The 10292-nt window shown below is 41.4% G+C and overlaps 1 protein-coding gene across 1 annotated transcript in view; it reads right to left on the reverse strand.

Annotated features, from left to right (window-relative positions):
- Positions 1 to 9904, reverse strand: part of Psd3 (pleckstrin and Sec7 domain containing 3) — a 528693-nt gene extending 518789 nt beyond the window's left edge. Inside the window, exon 1 of the mRNA XM_050162307.1 lies at positions 9502 to 9904. The gene's annotated coding sequence lies outside the window, so the exon portion shown is untranslated. The remainder of the gene's footprint in view (positions 1 to 9501) is intronic.
- Positions 9905 to 10292: the final 388 nt, after the last annotated feature.

Below are 10292 nucleotides of genomic sequence, written 5' to 3' on the forward strand. Positions count from 1 at the left end.
GGTCAGAAACTCACTCACCCCAGTGATGTCTCTCCTGGTGCCTGGACCAGAACTCCTTGCTGCTAGGTGTCTCGTAAACAAAGGACCTACCTAGCTTGCTGCAGGCAGGCTAGTGGGGACAAAGGAGCTAGCACCCTCCCATTTGCCCTGCTGATTCGGATTCGGTCCTAGAGCCCGAACAGGCTGGGCTGGGAGATGTTATGTGGTCAAAGAGGGAAGGGCAAGGCACTTCCGTTTTAAATCAGTTCAGGCCAGTGTTAACCTTTGCAACACTCTAGAAGCACAGAGATACAAAAGAAGCCAGGGTCCAGGAAGATCCTCCCGACAATCCAGACGTGTGAGGAAACAGCCACTTCTTTGGAGACTACTAGATATGTCCCCACTTCTCTACAAGTTGAATCTACTAAAAGGAAAAACAAGGGTTGTTTGGAGCCGATGTAACCAGTATGTTTACTTCCTCTAAAATATGCTCAGTTTGTTGGGAGTAAACTTCGTTTACCAAGGAATGTAATCAGCGAAAAATGAAAGAAAACATAAAAAGCTCAACTCCTTAGCTAGGGTTTGAGATTCCTTTTCTTCTAGACCGCAGGGACTGTGATGACTTCTGGGGTTTCTAGAGCTTGCTGGACTCGACTCAGGCTCCTGTCATGTCTTATATCTTATTTTGTAAGTTAAGTTTCTCTTTCCCCTGTTCAGTATTTGCATGAGTGTCTTTTTTTATTTGGAAGAAAGCAGAAAGCGCAATTTGAAGTGGTTATTAGCAGTTCCTAGGAAAGTAGTTCCACAAGCAGGGAGGAAGGGGAAGAGAAGAAGAGGAAGAAGGATTGCTGACAGATGAGAGCAGTAGCTAAGCGACTGCAGTCTGCACACAGAAACAGGGCAGCGAGTTGTCTAGTTTGAGACATGTGTGGGGGAACACACTCAGCTGATGCACAAGCTTTGCCAGGGTGGCACCCTGGGCTTTGCTCAAAGATGTGACAAGGAGGGATTTTGGGGTATTTTGTAGTGAGTATAAAATTTATACCTCAAAATGCTTTCCTCAATGACTTCATCAGAGCAGAATGGGCCACGACTCCTCAAGGGAGAAGCTGGGCCATGGAGACTCACAGACTTTGTATAGCTCAGTGGGGTCTAATTTGCAATATGAATTCATTTAAAGGACCAATAAATAGAAATTGCCCCAAGATTGCCAAGACCCTCCTAAGAAGCCCTCTTGTGTTCTGACTCATTTTAAAAGAGTATGACAGACTTTATTGAGGACTTCACCACAAAAAGCCACTGCTTTCTTTTACTAGGACAACATGTGTGTGGAGGACAGTGGAAGATTAAGGACACAAATGCCACACAGGGAGGAAAATCAGAAAGATAAAAAAGTCAGAAAGTCAATGAAAAAAATTGACGTAGGAAAAAATAGTCCCTATGACAAGAATAAGCAAAGAATGTATACGTATATAGAAAAGAGGGAGATGGAGGAGACAAACAAAAAACATACAGTTTCCATACCACTTACCTGTAATGACAATGTCTGACAAGGGGCAGCTTAAGGGAAGGAAGGTTTATTTGGGTTTAAAGTCCGAGCAGATATAATCTGTATGGTGGGGAAGGCATTCAGCAGTAGCTCCATGGGGACACATATGTGGAACACCCTGTCACACTGATTCCAAAGTCAGAAAGCCAGCAGTGCCTAGAGAGTAGAATCAGGTTATACCTTAAGGCCCATCCACATGAGATGGCCCTGCAGTGAGACTCCACCCCTGAAGGTTACAACTTCCAACACAGTACTGGCAACTGCAGTCCGAGTGTTCAAACACAAGAGCCAAAAGGGGACATATCTCATGGAGACCACAACTGCCTCCTTCTCAGAACCCTGGGAAGCCACACTTCTTGTCAGGAGCTAGAAGATCAGGGAATGGAAGACCACAGGAGCACAAGGATTACAGTTTACAGGAGAAATGTGAGCCTCCATTGATTTAATCAACTTCCTCTAATCACTGCACCTCGGACCAAATAGCCCTTTAACCTGAGAAGACAAGAGGCGTTCAGACAGAAGCTACATTTATTGGCCTTGTCAATTACATCTGAAAGAGAAACCACAGAGGCTCATGACCTTAGCTCTGAACATAAAATGTGGTTGTATTAATTGCTCTCTTAGGGGCCAAAAGTAGCCTTGGCTGAAGGAAAGTAATAATTACCTTCAGTGTGGGACTTTCTGCCAGAGCTGCTGAGATTCCCTGTCATGACCCCACCTATTGTGCAACTGGGGTGCCTGACTGCCACAAAGGCTACAGGGACAGCCCTCTGGGGGCTCTAGTTCCTCCGAGACAAGAGGACAACCCTTCCAAGCTCACAGGAAATCAAGTCTTTGGGGGACATCAGGTCATATATACTCTGTTTTCTGACTTCTTCCAACATAGTCCAACAAACACTCGGTGCTAAGAAACGGGAGTTGTGCTGGAAATGAGGAAATAGCTTACGTGTCAATATTGATCTAACAAGGGCAACTGAGCTCCGTCTTTTAAAGGGTTGTTGTCAGGAAAGTTTCTGTCTATAGATGTGTAAAATATTAGCTGTGTTTCTAACAGCAAAGCTGCCACCAGGTCAAGGGCAATGCTCCAAAGCTTGACTATACATTTAATGACAGTTCATCCTATCATTAATTTCCAAACCTGTATGACAGGCCGAGTACTCATTATCTCTTACATAACAAACCTAGTATGGTACAGAGCAAGACCCGGTAGCACTCAACTTCCCGGGCACATTTACTGCTTTATGAACTAGGGTTCAAGTTTGTGGCTGTAATGCTTCGGAGATATTTCTTAAGACTATATATTACCTAGCAGATTATATTTTATATACAGAACAGTCTGGCTTGGCCAGAAAGTTCATTTCTTTTCCTATAAAAACTTTAGCTACCCTCCTACTCTGACTATTTATCATTTATGGTTAATTTAACACATTTTATTGGTGCTTTAATCTGGGTTTCTTTCGGTCTACTTTGATAAAGTAAGATGTGAAGTTTGAGTTACATCGCTAGCACTTATTTAATTGGTGAGATGGGTTTAAAGAACAATCAAGACAATATAAATGAAAACATTTAGTAAGACTACAATATCATAATTATGATTTTAATGTGTTCCATCAAAGTTCAAGGGTTCTCAAGCTTCCCCACCAGTGTAGTACGCTGGTCTGTGGGGCTGTGGCAAGGCATGTGGATTTATGGGCTATTACGGTAGGGACTTTGCTCTAACGGTCAGCTCTCAGTGCCTTCCACCTCACAACCCTCTCGCATGTCTTGACACGGGAAGAAGCCCTGAGAAGGCCCTCACTAAATGCAGACAATATGATATTGAAATTACAAGAAATGAATTAACACTTTTCATTAATTTCCACATCACAGGCATTCAGTCACAGCAACAGAAAGAGTCAGGCATGGTGGCTCGCCCGTGTCTACACAGCCCAGCACTTAGCAAGACAAGGCAGCATGGGGTTATGATTTCTAGGCTAGCCTGGACTACATATTGAGACACTGTTTCCAAAAACAAACACAAACAAAAAAGAACGAAAATGGAAGACAGACAGGAAAAGATAAGATGGTCATCAAGACAAACAACTTTTAAGTAGGAGATTGGAAGCAGTGTCTCAGACCTTCACTGGGCTCTTTAAGCCTTGCTCTGAATGGACATATCAGATAAGGCAATGGATAGAAATTCCACACAACAAAATTAATCAAATCTATTTTAAAATGTCTTTCATTTTCCAAATTGATTTAATGTAAATGAGGATATTATCTTACTTTTACTCACTACATATGCAAAGGATTTGCAGGAACTAATTAAACATACATTTCTAAGTATTTAGGAAGTGCCCTTTAAGCTTATTAAACCAATCAAATTTATTAAAGAAAACTGGTCTTCCAAGAAATTTCAGAGATTCTATTATTTGCGGCATGCAGTGTCAGGAACTGTCACTTAATAAAATGTTTGAGCATAGCCTTTGATCCTAGCTTTGGGAAGACAGAGCCTGGAACACCCTGGGGCTTGCTGGCCAGGGCAGTCTAGCCAAATCAGTGAGTTCCATGTTCAGTCGGAAACTCTGTATCAATAAAAATGAGGTAGAGTCTTATTAAGAAAAATACCTGATTTCAATCTCAGGGCCCCAACGTACACCCACATAGAACCATAAGCGATTAGGAACACGCATGCTCACACATATTCAATATTGGATTCATTATTTAGATGATTAGGTTTTCCTATGAAATCTTGTGGTATCTCAGTCCATCTTATCATGTTTGATGGGCATTTCTTCCTTCTCTATAGTAGGTTTTTAATTTTAATTTTTGTTTTTAACTGACTATCAAAGGCTGAAAAATAATAGATCCCAGATACTATCAAAATCCAAAGCCTGCCAAGGTATATATGTTTCAAAGCTGAGCCTCTCCACCTCCCTCACCCTGGGAAAGGAGGGAGATGCTTCCCTCATCACAAGGTTAGTATGAGAGGAACTCTAGCAGGCCCAGTGAAGCACTCGCCACAGGCTTGACATGCTAGTCTGTACCACAGAGCAAACAAGACAGAGCAGGATGAGACCAGAGGCTCCTTGCCTTCTGTCATTGACTGGGTACAGATGCAAACTCCTCACTTAGGTCAGTAAATGACCCATAAATAAGAGCAGAAAGGCTTATTTGTAAAACCTTTACAAATGTTTCCCTAAGTCTGATTCCAGGGACCCTACTTTATTTGGGTAGAAAGAATCCAGAATAGGCCGTAGTCAAAGGCGTGGAGGGGAAAGAAGATATTGAAGATGACCACAAGGAAAATCTACACCCACCTTAATGAAGCTGGAGGTACCCAAAGGAATGTTTTTGAAATCATATTCAAGTCCTTCCAGTCCCCAGAAGAATCCGCTGTCAGGATCTGCCACACTCGGAGAAACCCAACAACAGACTGTAACCTGCCTGCCTGGAAGAAATGGTGACATTCTAAAGGCACTGGCAATCTGGACTATTGAAATAAGGCTCCCTACTTGATGGGAATTTCTCCCCTGAATTTCTGCTGGGAAAAGGAAAAGACAGGAGCCCAGGCAATGATGGCTCAGTGATGGACTGCTTCATTATGCTCTTCTGCATTCTGTTGAAACTTTGCCCTAATTTAAGGACCTGAAAAATGGATGAACAGATGGATGGGGTCTCAGGGGTGGGTGGATACTGTCCCTGTCTCTGAATCCTTTTGCCCCCTTTCCCAATGTACCTACATCTAATTAACTTCCTTCATCTGCTTTTCTCTATTAATTTGGCTCTTTCAATTAGCCTATCTGAGATGTGTAGCCGAATCTAGCTTATTATAACTGCTGGGTGCTACAGAGATTTGTATTGGTGTGTATCTTCATTTATTGATGAAAATTTAAGGCCAATTTTGTTATATGTATATTTTTTCTCTTGATTAAGGTATTTTGTCTGTTCGGTTCATTTAAAAGGGTAATGTATAATTTAAAAATATAGGTTAATAGATAGTCATCTATAATAGTCAAGCTTGTAGTCATGTTAGTTAGATTTTCTAGATATATAGAGATATATTTCAGTTAGGTATTCTTCAAATATTTCAGAGACCTTCAGAATAGGGCATTCAAATGTTTTAAGAAATTAGGACTTTTCATGTCAGAGACATGTCTGCTCCTGGCAGCACCAGTTACTTCAAAAGGAAGATGAGCATTGAAGAGGATCCTTATAGAGTTTGCTAGCCATTTGGGCAAGAAACTGCTCTTGCCTGGACTGCTTAACTGGACTTGCAGGACCTGCAGAAAAATGACTACTAAACTTGCCTAAAGGTGAGAGATGGTCCTTCAAGATTCCTGCTTCATGAAAGAGTCTGCTAGACATTTTGCAGGATACAGAAAAAGGGACTGACAAACTGCCAATATAGGCAGAACTATCTTTGAAATTTCCTGCTTCATAAAAAAGTCTACTAAATACTATATGCCTGTAGGCTAAAAATAGATGCCCCAATGGTACCAAAAAAAAAAAAAAAACTTTGGGTGACTGTCTAGGTAGAAAAATGTCTCTGTCAACTCTATAGAGTTTTGGAAGTTGCTTACAATGCACTTCCTGTTTACTTGGGTAATGTATTCTAAGAGCCTTTAATAGAGTTAAAATAGATAGTAATAATATAGTTTTCCTTAGTTATAATAAAATATAAAGTAGACATAAATATTGTAACCTTAATTCTTGCTTAATACCTATTTTGTTATATGTAATTTTACTATGTTAAAGTTAAAACCTTCCTTTTTTTATTTAAACAGAAAAGGGAAGGTGATAAGGGATTTCCTTCTGTGTGCTGTGATTACCATTGATAAATAAAGGAACTGCTTTGGGCCAACAGCAGAGCTATAGGGGAACAGAGCTAGGTGGGAAAAACTAAGATGAATGCTTGGAGAAAAGAGGTAGTCAGAGAGAAGCCATGGAGCCACCGGGGATAGATGCTGGGAAGTTTATCCAGTAAGCCACAGCCGCATGACAATATACAGATTAATAAAAATGGATTAAATTAATATAAGAGTTAGCCAATAAGAAGCTAGAGCTAATGGGCCAATTTAATTAATACAGTTTCTATGTGATTATTTCAGTTCTAAACTAGCCGGGCGACTGAAAACCAACAAGCGGCTTTCTCCAACAGCTGGGGACACAGGTTCTGATCCTACCTCAGGTAACATGACAAACTTGGGGATGAACATCTGGTATCTTTGTATGGCTTCCTTCCTCTTCTAGTTGGGGTGGGGTTGTTTGGCTTACATTTCCAAGTTATAGAGAAATCAGTCCAGGGAGACCATAGTAGGGATTCAAGCAGCTCGTCTTATCACATCCATAGTCAAGATGAAAGAGATCATTTGTATCCTTATTGCTCTCAGGTATTTTTTTTAATCTCTTACAGATTGGAATCTTCTACCTTGAAGTTAGTGTTGCCCACAATGGGCTGATCTCTATATATCAGTTAACATTTACGACAATTCCCTGTAGACATCCACACAGGCCAACCTGTTCTACAGAATTCCTCATTAGGACTCTTACTAAGTGATTGTAGGTTGTGTCCAGCTGACCATTTAAAGCTATCAGTACAATACTGAATGGGCATCTAGGATCAAGGCACAGAACCCACATGTATTCAAAGTCAGAAGGCATACAAGAGAAACCCTGTATGTTCTAACTATGTCTCTAATTGTCTGAGCATTCCTTTGTATTACCTCCCAGGAACCATGACCATGCTTTGTCCACCCAGAGTACAGACACGCACTCTGTGAGCAGAATCAGTTCAGACCATCACCCTAAGTCCTTCCTGTCCACCTGTTTCTGGCTCTCTCGGTGCCTTTTTCACTTCTGGCTGCCAACCTCCCATTTTCTTTCCTCTCCAGCTCTTTATCACACACCTCTTTTCTTTCCCATAATCCACTGTACCTAGATTCTGAACCTCTACTTGTATCTTCATTTTGCCAACTCGCAGTCACCCTGACAAACCTCTATTCCTCTCACGGCCACGATGCTCAGTCACCAAGACTAACCCTATTGCAGTGTTTTTGAGTCTCTCAGGCTGACCCACATCTGTTTCCAAAGAAGAAGAAGCCTATGTCCTTTTCCACGGCTGCACATACACCCTCTGGAAAGTCACCACGAGCATTCAGAGATCTGGGGCGCAGGCTGGACAGAAGCCCTGGCTTCAGAGGCAGTGTAAGTGTGGCAGCCTCTCTCTTCCACTTACGCAAGTCCCTTTCCACTGATACTTGCAAAGTTTGTAAACTAAAATTTCAACACAAAATTGCGTGGAATCCTCATGTTTCCTTAGGCCCCTTCAAGCATGGACCCTCTAGAATCCCAAAAACCTCCGCTAGGGTTGCTCTGGTTTCCTTAAGATTCCATACTGCAAGTTTTAGTTCCTTGTTTTTGGGGACAAAAGGTTCCCTGAAGAAGTCAAGGAAGTTCCCTCCCTTCCCTATCTCAGGGAAATGAAAACTTCCAGATGGAGAAAGGCAGAAATAATATCCCTTGATACTGCAGGAATTCTTCCTAAGACTCTAGAACTATCACAGCCACAGAAGTATACCATGTACTCCTGAACCCTGCCTGCCTGTGTGTGTTCCCCTCTCCTGTCCTGTCCACTTACCTCACTGTGGCTAAGGTAGTAGGCTGGCATTTTATCTACATTCCAGAACATTCCCAGCCTTTGCTACTTATTGCATGAATTTAGTCTCCTTAGGAACAAGCATGGCATAATGCAAGATTACATGGGTTCAAATTATTTTTCCTAATTATTTATAAACATACGTTGTTTTGCGTGGTTACTCATCTTGCAAGAGAATAGTGACATTTATCGTGGTTAGCAACTGATCGACATAGAGACTGGATACTTGATATGTCTAGTAACAAGTTTCCTTCTGGTATCTATAAACTGCAGCAATTTCACATTTAGATATTTCTCCATTGATAGGACGAGGGCAAAGGACATGAAAAAGCCAACTTGGTGAGTCTGACTATAAAACTATAAAGAGATTTAAAGATAATGCAAAGGTTCTTTGTGGTTTGTTGTCACTTGTAATTCTGGTTTTTGACGTTTAGATACCCAGCTTAAAAATACATATGGTGCCTGAGTCTAATGTTTCTATCACTTATAATTATTTTTATCATTGGCTTGTCACCAACTCAACACATTTCAGATGATTTTATCTCTTTCACACTAGCACTATTATCAAACAAAGGGCATAAAAGGAAAATTTCTACTCTATTAGTGTGTCTAAATTTCTTCATAAAAGGATAGACTTAAATTTCAAATAAAAAATGTCACCCCTCAAGGCTGAAGAGATAGTTCAGTCCATGGAATGCTTGCCCTACAGGCTTGTGGACCTGAGTTTTATTCCCAAGACCCATATAAAAAAGCCAAGTGTGGTGCTGTCCGCTAGCCCTGGGGAGGTAGAGTCAGCAGAGCCCTGGGGCTTGCTGGCCAACCTGCCTAGTCTACTGTGCAAGTTCCTGTCTCAAAAAGATAAGATGGACAGCTCCTAAGAAATGACTTATGAGGTTGTCTTCTGGCCTCCACACACATGTATGCATGTACTTCTACATACATAAACACATGAACACATAAACAAGGCTGTCCCTCAGCACATGTCCATGAAAATTCTATGTGCCAAAAGTCAATATCTAGGAACATACTGAAAGAAAGGCATAATTTGCACATTATTAACCTTCTTCATCTTTCCACACCACTGACAATTTGGTTTTTATGCCAGGGTAGGGATGAGGTTGGTAAAATTGATATTTTTCCAATTCTTTGAAGAAAAATGTGCACCAAAACAGTCTTGTTATAAGGTCCCCACGCTCCTCTCCCACCATGGGAGAATTCTTAGTTCTGTAAAACCTTGGATAGGGAGAAAACAGAATTTCCCAGGACTCAGACATCCCCCAAACTGCATCCTTGCTAGTGGCTTGCCACAGAGTGCCAGTCTGAAGCAGTGACTTACCAAACTGGAGTCTGCTAGCTCCTCACAGAAGTTCCTCTCTGGGTTTCAGCTTGTGCTTGGAATTTAAAATGCAAAATGTTCATGAATGGTTGTTTATCCCAGCAGACTCCACAATACAGTGAAAGCCCAGTCCATTCTGTCTCCGAAATCTTCACATTCTTTTCTTTGCTGTCTTCCTCCTCTTCTGCACACCTAGTCATGGAAGAGGAAAACACAGTCCTGGCGTGCTTTTCAAGCAAACTGTATAAAACATACATGTAATCAAGCAAGCAGAAATCACCGTCCACGAAAGGATTCAGAACTCCCTTTCTTTCTTTCTCCAGATAGAAGGAGCTGACTCTATTTGCTCTCTGCTCATATAAATTTACCAATAGAGTAAGTTTTTCAAGCCAGAAGTATTAAGAGCAGAAAGAGACATCTCTGCAGAAAGAGAAAGAGGATTCCCAAGCTAGCCAGAGGGTAATTGGACTCTTTGACTCCAACAGCTAAAGCACACTACAGGAAGTGCTCGGGTTAGCTAAAGTTAGACAAACAGTGGCCTCTTATGGAGGTCCTGATGTCACACTGATTGCAAACGGTGTGGTAAATTGCAATTTATTTTGACAGTCATTCTGGTTAAATGCATGGTGTGAGAGCTGCAGTCGAAAAACCCACTTTAAGTTTAATTATTTCATTTCTACAAATAAGGTCAAGTGATCCTCCCAGCTCTCATCCCCCTCCTCCTCTTTGATACTTTGAAGATGCAAACATGGTCTAAGGTTCATCTATTAAGACTCTACAACCAGCGTGTG

Source organism: Alexandromys fortis, unplaced genomic scaffold (assembly GCF_014885135.2).
Source record: "Alexandromys fortis isolate MF-2015 unplaced genomic scaffold, M_Fortis_MF-2015_v1.1 scaffold_110, whole genome shotgun sequence".
Classification (NCBI taxonomy): domain Eukaryota; kingdom Metazoa; phylum Chordata; class Mammalia; order Rodentia; family Cricetidae; genus Alexandromys; species Alexandromys fortis.